The sequence below is a fragment of the Monodelphis domestica genome, chromosome 1 (genome assembly GCF_027887165.1).
Source record: "Monodelphis domestica isolate mMonDom1 chromosome 1, mMonDom1.pri, whole genome shotgun sequence".
Lineage (NCBI taxonomy): Eukaryota > Metazoa > Chordata > Mammalia > Didelphimorphia > Didelphidae > Monodelphis > Monodelphis domestica.
Window position 1 is genome coordinate 546,344,459 of NC_077227.1, and position 13,446 is coordinate 546,357,904.

The following is a 13,446-nucleotide window of genomic DNA, read 5'->3' on the forward strand; positions in this document are numbered from 1 at the left end:
GAACTACTCTAGCACAGTGTTTGGTGCACAATAGGCAAATGAATGACTATTTGTTGCACTGAGTTTATTAGTTAAGTGAATATATATATATATATATGTGTGTGTGTGTGTGTGTGTGTGTGTGTGTGTGTACACATACATATATGTATATATGTACATTTATATGTGTTTATGCATATATACATATACATGTATATCAAACTACTTCAGAGAGGAGGGGAAATAACCAGTATTCAGGAAAATTAGAGTGAGATGAATCTGGAGAGAGTGATGGAGAAGGATGAAGTGAACCCTAAAGAAGGAGAGATTGCACAGGAAGAGGAAAGAGGTAGAAGCCTTGTTGGGAATCAACTGAAAGTCAACTACTAAAACTGCATCTAAACAATTGGAAAAACATTAACTGCTCATGGGTAGGATGAGCTAACATAATAAAAATGACCATCCTACCAAAACTTATTTACTAATTTAGTGCCCTACCCATTAAACTACCAAAACCTATTTTTACTGAATTAGAAAAAAAAAACACAACAAAGTTTATTTGGAAAAACAAAAGATCAAGGATATCAAGGGAAATAATGAAAAAAATACAAGGGAAGGTGACCTTGCAGTACCAGATCTCAAACTATACTATAAAGCAGTGGTCATCAGAACAATATGGTACTGGCTAAGAAACAGAAAAGAGGTTCAGTGGAATAGACTTGGGGTAAGTGACCTCAGCAAAACAGTCTATGATAAGCCCAAAGATCCCAGCTTTTGGGTCCAAAATACACTTTTTGTTAAAAACTGCTGGGAAAATTGGAAGACAGTGTGGGAGAGATTAGGTTTGCATCAACATCTCACAACCTACACCAAGATAAACTCAGAACAGGTGAATGACTTGAACATAAAGAAGGAAACTATAAGTAAATTAGGTGAACACAGAATAGTATACATGTCAGATCTTTGGGAAAAAGGAAAGACTTTAAAATCAAGCAATACTTAGAGTAAAAAATCACAAAATATAAAATAAACAATGTTGATTACATCAAATTAAAAAGGTTTTGTACAAACAATACCAAAGTAACCAACATTAGAAGGGAAGTATCAAATTGGGAAACAATCTTCATAACACAAATTTCTGAGAAAGGTATAATTACTCAAATTTACAAAGAGCTAAATCAATTTAAAAAAAATATCAAGCCATTCTCCAAATGATAAATGGGCAAGGGACACGAATAGGCAAATTTCAGTCAAAGAAATCAAAACTATTAATAGCCACATAGAAAAAGTGTTCTAAATAACTTATAATCAGAGACATGCAAATCAAAACTACTCTGAGATTTCACCTTACACCTAGAAGCTTGCCTAACATGACAGTAATGGAAAGAAATGAATGTTGTATGGGATGTGGCAAAGTTAGGACTTTAATGCATTGCTGGTGGAGTTGTGAATTGATTCAACAATTCCGCTGGGCAATTTGGAACTATGCCCAAAGGACACTAAAAGTCTATTTGCTCTTTGATCTAGCCATAGCACTGCTGGGTTTGTACCCCAAAGAGATAATGAGGAAAAATACATGTATAAGAATATTCATATCTCTGCTCTTTGTGGTGGCATAAAATTAGAAAATGAGGGCATGCCCTCCAATTGGGGAATAGCTGAACAAATTGTGATATATGTTGGTGATAGAATACTATTGTGCTCAAAGGAATAATATACTGAAGGAAATCCATGGGAACTGAAACAACTTCCAGGAAGTCACTATACTAAGATGGAAATAAATATGAGGGGGAGTAATGGGAAAGGAAGTAACATTAGGGAGGGGAAAGTGGGGAGACTGACTAAAAGAGAAAAGTTGGAGGGGAGAGTAAGAGGGATAAGAGAAAAGGAAGAATCTAAGGAGGGAGTCAAAATGGAGAGGAATACACAGACAGTAATCATAACTCTGAATATAAATGGGGCAAAGTCACCAATAAAAAGGGAGCTGAATGGGTTAAAAACAAGAACCCTACCATATGTTGGTTCCAAGAAACACACTTGAGACAAGTAGACATACATAGGGTAAAGTTAAGAGGGTGGGGCACAATTTACTGGGCTAAAACTGAGACAAAGAAGGCAGGAGTAGGAATTATGATTTTAGACAAAGCTAAAGCAAAAATAGATGTCATTAAAAGAGACAAAGAATGTAATTACATCTTGATGAAAGGCAATATAAATAATGAAGAATTATCAGTACTCAATAAATATACACCCAATGGTATAGCATCCAGATTTCTAAAGAAGAAATGAAAGGAACTTAAGGAGGAAATAGATAGTAAGGCAATACTACTAGAGGACCTTAACCTTCCTCTATCAGAAGGAGATAAATCCAACCAAAAAATAAATAAGAAAGAAGTAAGGGAAGTGAATGAAATGTTAGAAAAATTAGAGCTAATAGTTATCTGGAGAAAAATAAATAGGGATAAAAAAGAATATAGCTTCTTTTTCAGCAGCACATGGCACATATAACAAAAACTGACCATATACCAGGGCATAAAAACATTATAAACAAATGTTGGAAAACAGAAATAATGCAAATATTTTCAAACCATAATGCAATAAAAATCATAATCAATAAGGATTTTTGGAAAGGCTTTTGGAAAGACAGATTTAAAATCAATTGGAAACTAAATAATATAATTCTTCAAAACTAGTAAGTCAAAGAACAAATCAAAGGAACAATTACTGATGTCATTGAAGAGAATGACAATGGGGAAACAACTTATCAAAATCCATGGCATGCAGCCAAAGCAGTACTCAAGGGGAATTTTATATCTCTGAGAGCATATATCAACAAATCAGAGAGGGAAGAGATCAATGAATTGAGCATGCAATTAAAAAAAAAAAACTAGAAAGAGAACAAATTTTAAATCCACAGATAAAAACTAAATTGGAAATTATAAAAATCAAAGGAGAAATTAATACAACTAAAAGTAAGAGAACTATTGAACTAATAAATAGGACTAGGGTCTGGTATTTTGAAAAAAAGAAACAAATAAAATAGAGAAATTATTGGTTAATTTAATAAAAAAGAAAGAATAAAATCAAAATAATGGTATCACGATGAAAAGGGAGACCCCACTTCTAATGAGGAGGAAATTAAGGTAATTGTTAAGAACAATTTTGCCCAAGTATATCACAATAAATACGACAATCTAGGTGAAATGGGTGAATATCTACAAAAATATAAATTGCCTAGATTAACAATAGAGGAAATAGAATATTTAAACAATTTCATCTCAGAAAAAGAAATTGAAGAAGCCATCAAGGAAATTCCTAAGAAAAAAATCTCCTGGGTCAGATAGATTCACAACTGAATTCTATCAAACATTTAAAGGACAACTAATCCAACTATTTGGCAAAAATAAGGAAAGAAGGAGTTTTTCCAAATTCCTTTTATGACACAAATATGGTACTGATTCCAAAACCAGGAAGACCATAAACAGAGAAATAAAACTATAGACCCATCTCCTTAATGAACATATATGGAAAAATCTTAAATAGCCTACTAGCAAAAAGACTCCAGCAAGATATCATGAGAATTATTCAGTATGATCAGGTTGTATTTATATCAGGAATGCAAGGATGGTTTAATATTAGGAAAACTATCCATATAATTGACCATATCAACAACCAAACCAAAGAAATCATATTGCTTTCTCAATAGATATAGAAAAAGTCTGGCAAAATACAACACTCATTCCTACTGAAAACACTAGAAAGTATGGGAATAGATGGGCCTTTACTAAAGATAATAAACATTATATATTTAAAACCATTCAGTAAGCATTTTCTGCAATGGAGATAAGTTAGAATCCTTCCCAATGAGATCAGGAGTGGAGCAAGGATGCCCATTACCTCTATTATTTACCATTGTACTAGTGTGACAAGGAAATCACTTTAAAGACTGATATATATTAATTTAAGGTCGCCAAGGAATTCCGTTATGTAATTCCTAAATGAAAACTCAAGTCAGCCGTCAATCTTTTATGGAGTTTAATTACAAACAGGAGGAAGAAAGGAATTAGAGAGAGAGAGAGAGAGGGAGAGAGAAAAGGGGAGAGAAGGGAATAGGGCTTAAATACCCCTTCTGTTTAGGCTGGGCCAAAAGGCCCAAGCCCTTAGATAGCTGGGGCAAAGAAAAGAGATCAGTCCCTATTACTCACCTGACCAAAATGGAGAAACAGTCTCAGAGGCCTCCACCTCCAGCTTCCTTCAGAGCAAGCTTCTCAGAGCACACTCCAACCACTCAGCCAAACTCCTCAACCACCTCCTTGAGTCTTCACACCCCTCTATCTTTAAGGAAACCATCCAAGTTCCCTCCCCTCAGTTCTCACATCTACCAATCACTGTCCATCAATTTCCCTGTGCCAATGGAGGCTCTAGCTTAACTCAGGACCGCCCAGAGGTCTCTGGCTTTGCACATGTCTGTTGAAGGTCATATTTTCAAATAATTAAATCTTTGATCCTTTGCTACAGCCCTTCCTAAATCCTGTTAACCTGAGTAGGGTAGAGATTAGAATAATTAAATTTTGATCTATGCTGCAGCCCTTCCTCAATCCTGTTAGGACTGAGTAGGGTGGAGATTGATTCCAAGTATCTCCATTGTATCAATTCTAAAATCAATCATGACTCAAAGAAATTCCTGTTCTATGCTTAAGCATAGGTCAAAGTCCTTTCCATTGTTCAGCAAAAGGTTTCTGTCCTAAAGTAATCTTAAGAAGGGAGGAGGAGGAACCTCCCATGCCAATGGGGTTCACATTCCAATAGACTATCAGTAAGAAATTTTCCAAGTATAAAATTTCCCAATGGTGAAATTTCCAACATTTATAAGTCTAAGGAATTTTAAGGTTTACACTAGAAACACTAACAGTAGCATTTAGAGAAGAAAAAGTGATTGAAGAGATTAAAATAGGCAATGAGGAGACGAAATTATAACTCTTTGCAGATGATATGATGGTCTACTTAAAGAATCCTAGAGAATCAACTAAAAAGCTAGGGGAAATAATCAACAACTTTAACAAAGTTGTAGATACAAAATAAACCCACATAAATCATCAACATTTCAATATATTTCCAACACAACTCATTAACAAGAGTTAGAAAGAGAAATTCCATTTGAAATAACTGAAGGCAATATATAAATTTTAGGAATCTATTTGCCATGATAAATACAGGAACTATATGAACACAATTACAAAACACTTTCCACACAATTAAAACTAGATCTAAATGGTTGAAAAAAAAAACCATTAATTGCTCATGGGTAGAACAGCTAATATTATAACAATGACAATCCTACTCAAATTAATTTAATTTTTTAGTGCCAAGAAATTTTTTATTGAATTATAAAAAAATTATAAGAAAGTTCATTTGGAAGAACAAAAGAACAAGAATATCAAGGGAACTAATTAAAAAAAAAAGTGAATGATTGGGACCTAGCAGTACCAGATTTTAAATTGTACTATAAAACAGTGGTCATCAAAGCAATATGGTACTAGCTAAGAGAGAGAAGGGAGGATCAATGAAATAGACTTGGGCTAAATGTCCTCAGGAAGATAGGGTACAATAAACCTAAAGATCTCAGCTTTTGGAACAAAAACCCACTAGTTGACAAAAACTTCTGGGAAAATTGGAACACAGTATAGGAGAAATTAGGTTTAGATCAAAATCTCACACCCTGCACCAAGATAAATTCTGAATGGGAAAATGACTTAAATATAAAGAAGGGAATTATAAGTAATTAGGTGAATATAGAGTAGTATACCTGTCAGATCTATGGTAAAGGAAATAATTTAAGACCAAGTAAGAGATAGAGTATATTACAAAATATCAAATGAGTAATTTTGATTACATTAAATTAAAAAGGTTTTGTGCTAACAAAATCAATGCAATCAAAATTAGAAGAGAAGCAACAAATTGGGGGAAATATCTTCATAACAAAAACCTCTGACAAAGGTCTAATTTCCCAAATCTATAAGGAGTTAAAACAGTTTTACCAAAAAAAAAAAAGAATTATAGCCATTCCCCAATTGATCAATGGGTAAGGGACATGAATAGGCTTTCCTCAGATAAAGAAATCAAAACTAGCAATAAGAATATGGAAAAGTATTGTAAATCTCTCATAATTAGAGAAATACAAATCAAAACAACTCTGAGGTATCATCTCAAACCTTGCAGATTGGCCAATATGACATCATAGAAGTGTAATAAATATTGGAGGTGATGTGGCAAAATTGGAACACTAATACATTGCTGGTACAGTTGTGAATTGATCCAACCATTCCAGAAGGCAATTTGGAACTATGCCCAAAAGGCTTTAAATGACTAGCTGCCTTTTGGTCCAACCATACCACTGCTGGTTTTGTACCCCAAAGTTATAATAAGGAAAAATACTTGTACAAAAATATTTACAGCTCCATTTTTTGTGGTGGCAAGAAATTGGAAAATGAGGGGGTGTCCATCAATTGGGGAATGGCTAAACAAATTTTGGTGTCTGTTGGTGATGGAATACTATTATGCTGAAAGGAATAATGAACTGGAGGAATTCCGTGTGAACTTTAAAGACATCCAGGAATTGATGCAGAGCAAAAGGAGCAGAACCAGGAGAATGTTGTACACAGAGACAGATACACTGTGGCACAATCAAATATAATGGATTTATCATATAGCAGCAATACAATGATCCAGGACAATTCTGAGGAACTTGTGAAAAAGAATGCTATCCAAATCCAGAGAAAGAAATGTGGGAATACAAATGCAGAAGAAAAACATATGATTGAAGAAATGGTTCGATGGGGATATGATTTGGGATGTTGACTTTAAATGATAACTCTATTGAAAATAGTGATAATATAGAAATAGGTTTTGAGCAATGATACATGTAAAACCCAGTGGAATTGCTTGTTGGCTCTGGGAGGGGGTATTAAAGAGAGGAGAGGATGAATATGAATCATCTAATCATGGAAAAATATTCTAAATTAATTAATTAAATAAATATTTTTTTAAAAAGAAAGAATTGATGGAGTCTAAATGCATATTGAAGAATCTTAAAAAAAAAAAAAGAATGTAGACCCTCCTGTAAAGGATCATAAAATAATGGAGAGGACCTACTTGCACAAAATTATTTATAGAAACTCCTTTTGTGATGGCAAAGAATTGGAAATTGAGAGGAAGTAGGTCAATTGGGGTATGTCTAAACAAATTGTGGTATTTGATCGTGCTATAAGAAATGATGAGAAAGATGATTTCAGAAAAAGCCAGGGAGATCTGTGTGAACTGAGGCAAAGTGAAATAAGCGGAACTGGGAGAATATTATACACAGATATGGTAATATGATTTGTTGCATAAGCTTTGCTGCTCTCAGAAATAAAAGGATCTCTAACAATTCTGAAGGACTTTTGACAAATAATACTATCAATGTTCAGAGAAAGAACTATTGGAATTAGATGTAGATCAAAATATCCTATCTTTCACATTAGTCTATTTATAATTTTATTTTGGGGTTTTGTTTTCTTTTTCTCTTACAAAAAAAAATGATGACCAATAGGGAAGTATGTTTTTTATGACAAAGCATATGTATCACCCAGATCAATTTGCTTACCATCTCTGCAAGGAGGGACAGAAGGAGGGAGGGAGACAATTTGGATCTTATAATTTAAGAAATGCATGTTGAAAATTGTTATTACTCATAATTGGGAAAATAAAATCTTTAAGTAAAAAAGAAAATTAAAGGGTACAGACCCTCAAAAACCTCTCATGGCCTGAAGCTTGGAGTCACAGATAAAATTACTTGGGATTTGCCTGAAGTATCTCATTTGCAATGCTTTAAACATCACATAAAGGCTAGCTGCTGTTGTTATTAACCTCATTATTACTTGAAAATATCCTTTTCAGTTCCCAAATGCAAACCATCCTTGGCAATATGTTGCAGATTTCTTAGACCTACTACATATCTTTTCATTGCCTTTGTGTCACTTGCTGCTATCATCTTCTAAGACCTTGATGTTCCAAGATTTGCAGCTAAATAGCATCCCCAAAAGAACATGAAGCTATGCAAAAAAAAAAATTGTAACATTAGCATCTCTCCATGTGGGAATTCCCACTTCAACAGATATTACAACATTTTTATGAGTTAGAAAATTAGTTCTTGGGTTAGACTTTTGGTTCAACTCTTATGCAACAAGTGAAGATTTATGGTTTTCTGATACTTGAGAGAAAGTTTGAATAACAAGTATAATTTAGCTGGCTAGAAACCACAGGCTTCACGTACCAGGTCATGGTCTTTAATTTGGATGCAGAAAAATATTAATATTCTAATGTTTAGTTAAAGATTATAGCATTATATAGAACATTTTACTTTAGAATTTTTTTAAATATATACTTTTCCCTTTTGCATGTATAACTTTGTGCATATACACACATTTTATTCATGTATGTGCATATTTCTGAGTCCATATAATAATGATCATGATAGTAATAATAATAAAGCAAATAGTATTCATGTTGGGCTTTAGATATGGCAAAGCATTTTAAAAATATCTCATTTTATCCTCATAACCACTTTGGGAGATAGGTATTATTGTCTTCATTTTACAGATGAAGAAACTGAGGCAGACAGAGGCTAAATAAGTTGCCTAAGTGATACAGCTAGTTAACATGAGTCCACATTTGACTTCAGATCTTCCTTACTCCAGATATACCACTATATTCATTGTACCACCTATTAGAATATAAATTCCTTCAGTGTCAAAATTGTTTTTGTGTTTCTCTGTACCCACTGGACTTAGCAGAGTATCTAGCACATATTAATCACTTAATAAATATTTGTATACTGACCAACTGACTAAAAAGGGATAGAAAGGAGATAGACTATTCATATGGCCATAGCAAAAGGTAACAGATGCTTATCTTCATTACTGCATCAGGATTCATGGAATTGTAAAGCCCCAGTGGAGTATCTCCTGTTTATTGTGTAGCTCATTTATAGAAGGTTTCAAAATGAATTACAAAGGTAACTGAAAGAACACATAGATTCTCACTTTTACCAGGAAATCAAGTACCTATTTTGATGAGCTAATTTAGCCATAAGGAAATGAAACATTATTCCCAACACTTAAATGATTTGTTTTTACAATGCCAAGAAGTAGACTATATCAAGAAACAAAAATCAGAAGTAAAGAGAAAATGTGTTAGTACTTTTACAAGAGAGTAGGAATAAATCAGTTTTTTAACTTCATACAAATAACTGCTGCCATTTTGTTTTGTGTCCATTTCATGATTGAACAGTTTAGTGTGGCTTATTTTTCTCTAAGTTGATTTTCAAAAATAAAGTAATCTTTGTTTGGTATGACACAGGAGTATGACTATAATATTAAACAAAAGATTTAATATATTGATTAAAATATGTGGACCAAGAGATAAGAAAGACCAGTGAGGGAATTTTTTATTAAAAAAAAAAGTAGTACACATTTTATCATTAATTTTGAAATAAATTACCAGTCAAATGATGTGGTAAATTACTTTAGGAACACCCTGAGACTGCAAAGCATTACCTCAGACTGACTCATTTCCTACAGAAGGTACTCAAGTAGCAGTGCTGATGTGAGGAGAGTGTTGACTGACAGAGACTTTCCAGATGATCAGCTCAGAGGGAGACATGAGCTCTGCCTGAGCAAGGAGAGAAACTTGTTGTGAGTCTTCTATAAAACCAAGTGTAAGTCACAGATTGGTGTTTATTCCAAAAGGACATTTTTTGTTAACTTTGATGAATAAAGACTGATTACATGCATTGAGAAATGGAAATTTATTAATGTCACATGATATACTAATACTACTATATTTACTAGTATAATTCTATAATATATACTAATACTAGTTAGTATAAACAATTGTAACTCAGCTATATGTGTATACAGTACATTCTAAGAGCATCTCCAACATTTAAAATCAAATCAGAAGTCTCTCTTCTAGTTGTTAACTTTACTTTCATGATTTAATGTCTGGGAATTTAGACATTAATGTCCTTTTAAAAATTATTAGGTACAAAAATAATGATGGAGCTTGTCCAGAATCAATATTTATAATCAAAATCAGATATGCTTAAAGTATGAGTATTAAATACTGGGATTAATTTTGAGAAGCTTTCTCAGCTGGAATGAAGGAAAAAGTCCTTTGTTTTACCTTCTACTTTGTCATATAAACATTATGACTCAGGGTCTAATATTCATAATAACATCTTTTATTTATTTCATATCTTTGCTCCCAGTGGACCCCAACATTGTAAAGAAATGAAAGTTGGTCTTTTTTTTAACCAAATTCTGGTTATATTTATAAATTGTTCTCATTCTTTTTAATAGCCTCTGGGCACAGACAGCCCTATCATTATATCTCTAAGTCTAAGGACATCGGAGCACTTAGCATACATGCAATCATGCACAAATCATTCCCTCACAATTTCAAAATTTTGAGGGCAAACAGAGGTGAATATGAGAAAGATAGGAAATAGATACATGCAATAACTACCTTACTTCCTTTGTAATTCCACAGGTGGTAGTTAATAGAATTAGCAATTACTGAGCAGCTGATGATGGTCAAGGGTTTATTAAATGTATAGGAAACTTCTGAGGTGAAGACCTCATCTTTGCCTGAAAGGAAATAATAACCTAATTCAATTCAAATCAGAGCAAATCTTTTTTTATTTCCATAAATTACTATCCAATGAGTTCAGAGTCTGCTTGTCTAGGATATGGGAAGGAGAAAATTAAATTAAATATGAAACAATCCTTACATTCACATAGATTAGAAATCTCTGTGTGTGTGTGTGTGTGTGTGTGTGTGTGTGTGTGTGTGTGTGTGGAGATTAGGCAAAGGTCCACTGAAACATTAGCTCTTGAATTGGAATTTAAGAGTTGTAGTAATATCTTAAATGGAATTTTCATAAGATCATCAATTTAGAAATGGAAGGAAATTTTGAAGTCATGCAGTTTACCACATCATTTTAGAAATAAGTAAACTGAGGCCCAGAGAAGTTATTTCTTGCTCAAAGTTACACAGGTAGCAGAATAAGAAAGCTAAACTTTGACCCAGGATCTTTGATTTCCAAATCAGTTCTTTGCTACATGTTTCACCTTTGTACAATCACAACTCATGTACACAATTTCATAGATTCTGAAGTTTGTAAGGCATATCAGAAGTCATTTAATTAATTCATAAAAAAGGAATCACTAAGAAAGTGGGACTTGCCACCTCTAAAGCTACCATCTGACAATACCTTTCCAATACTATATTTTGAAGTTGATTTTTAAAAAACTGAAACATGGAACTTTTCCATTGAAACTATTAAAATTAGTCTTACTGAATCAAGTTATCACTTTGCTCTGTCAAATTCTTTTCATATGTGTTTAGACAGACAGTGTCTTACCCATTTCACCTACCTTTATGATAGCTGTAAATATGTTAAATTTTTACCCATTTATGTCTTTGGAAAATAAGCACTAGATAACACAGAGTCAAAGGCATATTACCAGAAGACTCCTGTAATGATATCTTTCCAAGAGTACATTGATTAATTGGTTAATGGCCATTGTGGGGGGTTATTTTCAGAATCAATGTAATTTGTTATCTTCTAGTTCATGTAAACAGAGCTTTAGACAATTTTCCCAACTCTTCACTAAAATAAAACAACTGCTGTGCCTCTTGATTATCACTTTCCCTTTATAATAGTCATAAGCTATATTCCAGAATTTTATGAGAAATTAAAGTCAAGATGATTGGTCTAATGTCATAGAATCTATCCTTTTCTGTGATTTGAGTATGTGGTCCACATCTCTGTTTTCCTAGTCTTATGGTGAAATTTGTTAAAACTTCTAAAGATCTCAAATAGTATTTCAGTAATCAATATCTACCAGGTTTTTTCAGCCTTCTGAATGTAATTCCACTGGGTCCTCTTGAATATATCACCGTCAACTAGATATTCTCCTACCATCCTAACTTCTTTGGTTTCAGTTCTTGTTAGTGAGTTTCCTCTATTATTTCCAGACTAGTGACCATTTTCCATGGCAGAGAATAAAAGCAAAATATGAATATGTAATGAAGGCATGTTACTCCAATCCTGAGGACATGCTCTGAAATGAAGAGCCCCTTCATTCCATGTTATCATAAACTAGCATATTTACACTCTCAGACTTAGGTTTTCATTGGTAACATCCACGCGTGGTAAGTCTGCTCCTCTGCTTTATAGCATGCTTCTAAGATTGGGCCTTAATTGGATAATCACTACCCTACCCCTTTACAAATGTCAATCATTAACCTTCTTTTTCAAAAAGAATTATAATTCATGACATTTCTAATTGTGCACTAAAAGGCTAAGTGAATTGTTTAAAGCATAGCATTAATATTTGGTAAAAAGATTCATATAAAGCACCTTTGAAATCATTACAAGCCAAGTCAGATTGGCTTGACTCTAATGTTTCTGAATTTGGATTACTTATCTAGGAAGTCAAACAGTATGTTGAGGTTTTGTTTTGTTTTAAATTTTATTTTAAGCCACAGTTATTTAAAAACGTAATAAGCAATGCTATGTAATAGTTGAGTTTAGGACTGTCATTGTTTCTATTATATATTCAATTCATCAGGAATTGCAATTAAGCAACCTCACAAGTCCTAAAAGCATTGATAAACAGCTTTTAAATGCTCCACCTGAAACAGTACTTTGAGATACTAAATTATAACAGTCCTCAGAAAGAAAAACATGGCACTCTATGAGCACAGGTGTATTCACACGTACCAGAAAATTGAAATCCAATTCAGAAGGCAATATTGGAAACAATTTGAGCTGGAACACAATCCTGCCATGGCTGAAATAACACTAGAAATGACTTTGAGGTTGATTCTACCATTTTTTCAGTTCATTCTATATGACTGAAGCCATCAATATGGACTGAACTGGAAAAGTCACATAAAATTCATGACATGTCATTTCAGTCAAAGCATAGGCTAAAAGGTATTTCAACTGAAGTAATTTAAATAAAACATCATGCACAAAAAAAGCATTATGGAATTGAATTATGAGACCATAAAACTCTGTATTCTTTGATCTATAAAAAGGGAAGGGCCCCCCAAAATACCCAATGATTTTCTTTTTTATATTAAATATGTTTCACTTGAATATTATTTCATATTAGTCATTATAATTAAGTGAACTAAAAATAGGTACTTTTGAATTAATAAAATATTGATAGTTCTAAAATGTTCTATGTGTTTTAATTTTTAAATGAATTAAATCAAATAAATATTTTGTAAATTCTATTATTAATGGAAAAAATGGTGGAGGAAATGTTAGACTTGGAACCAAGATGGCCTAGATTGATATCTTCTCTATTACACTAGTTGTGTGGTTTTGGAATGGTCACTTAAGCCTTTCTGGGC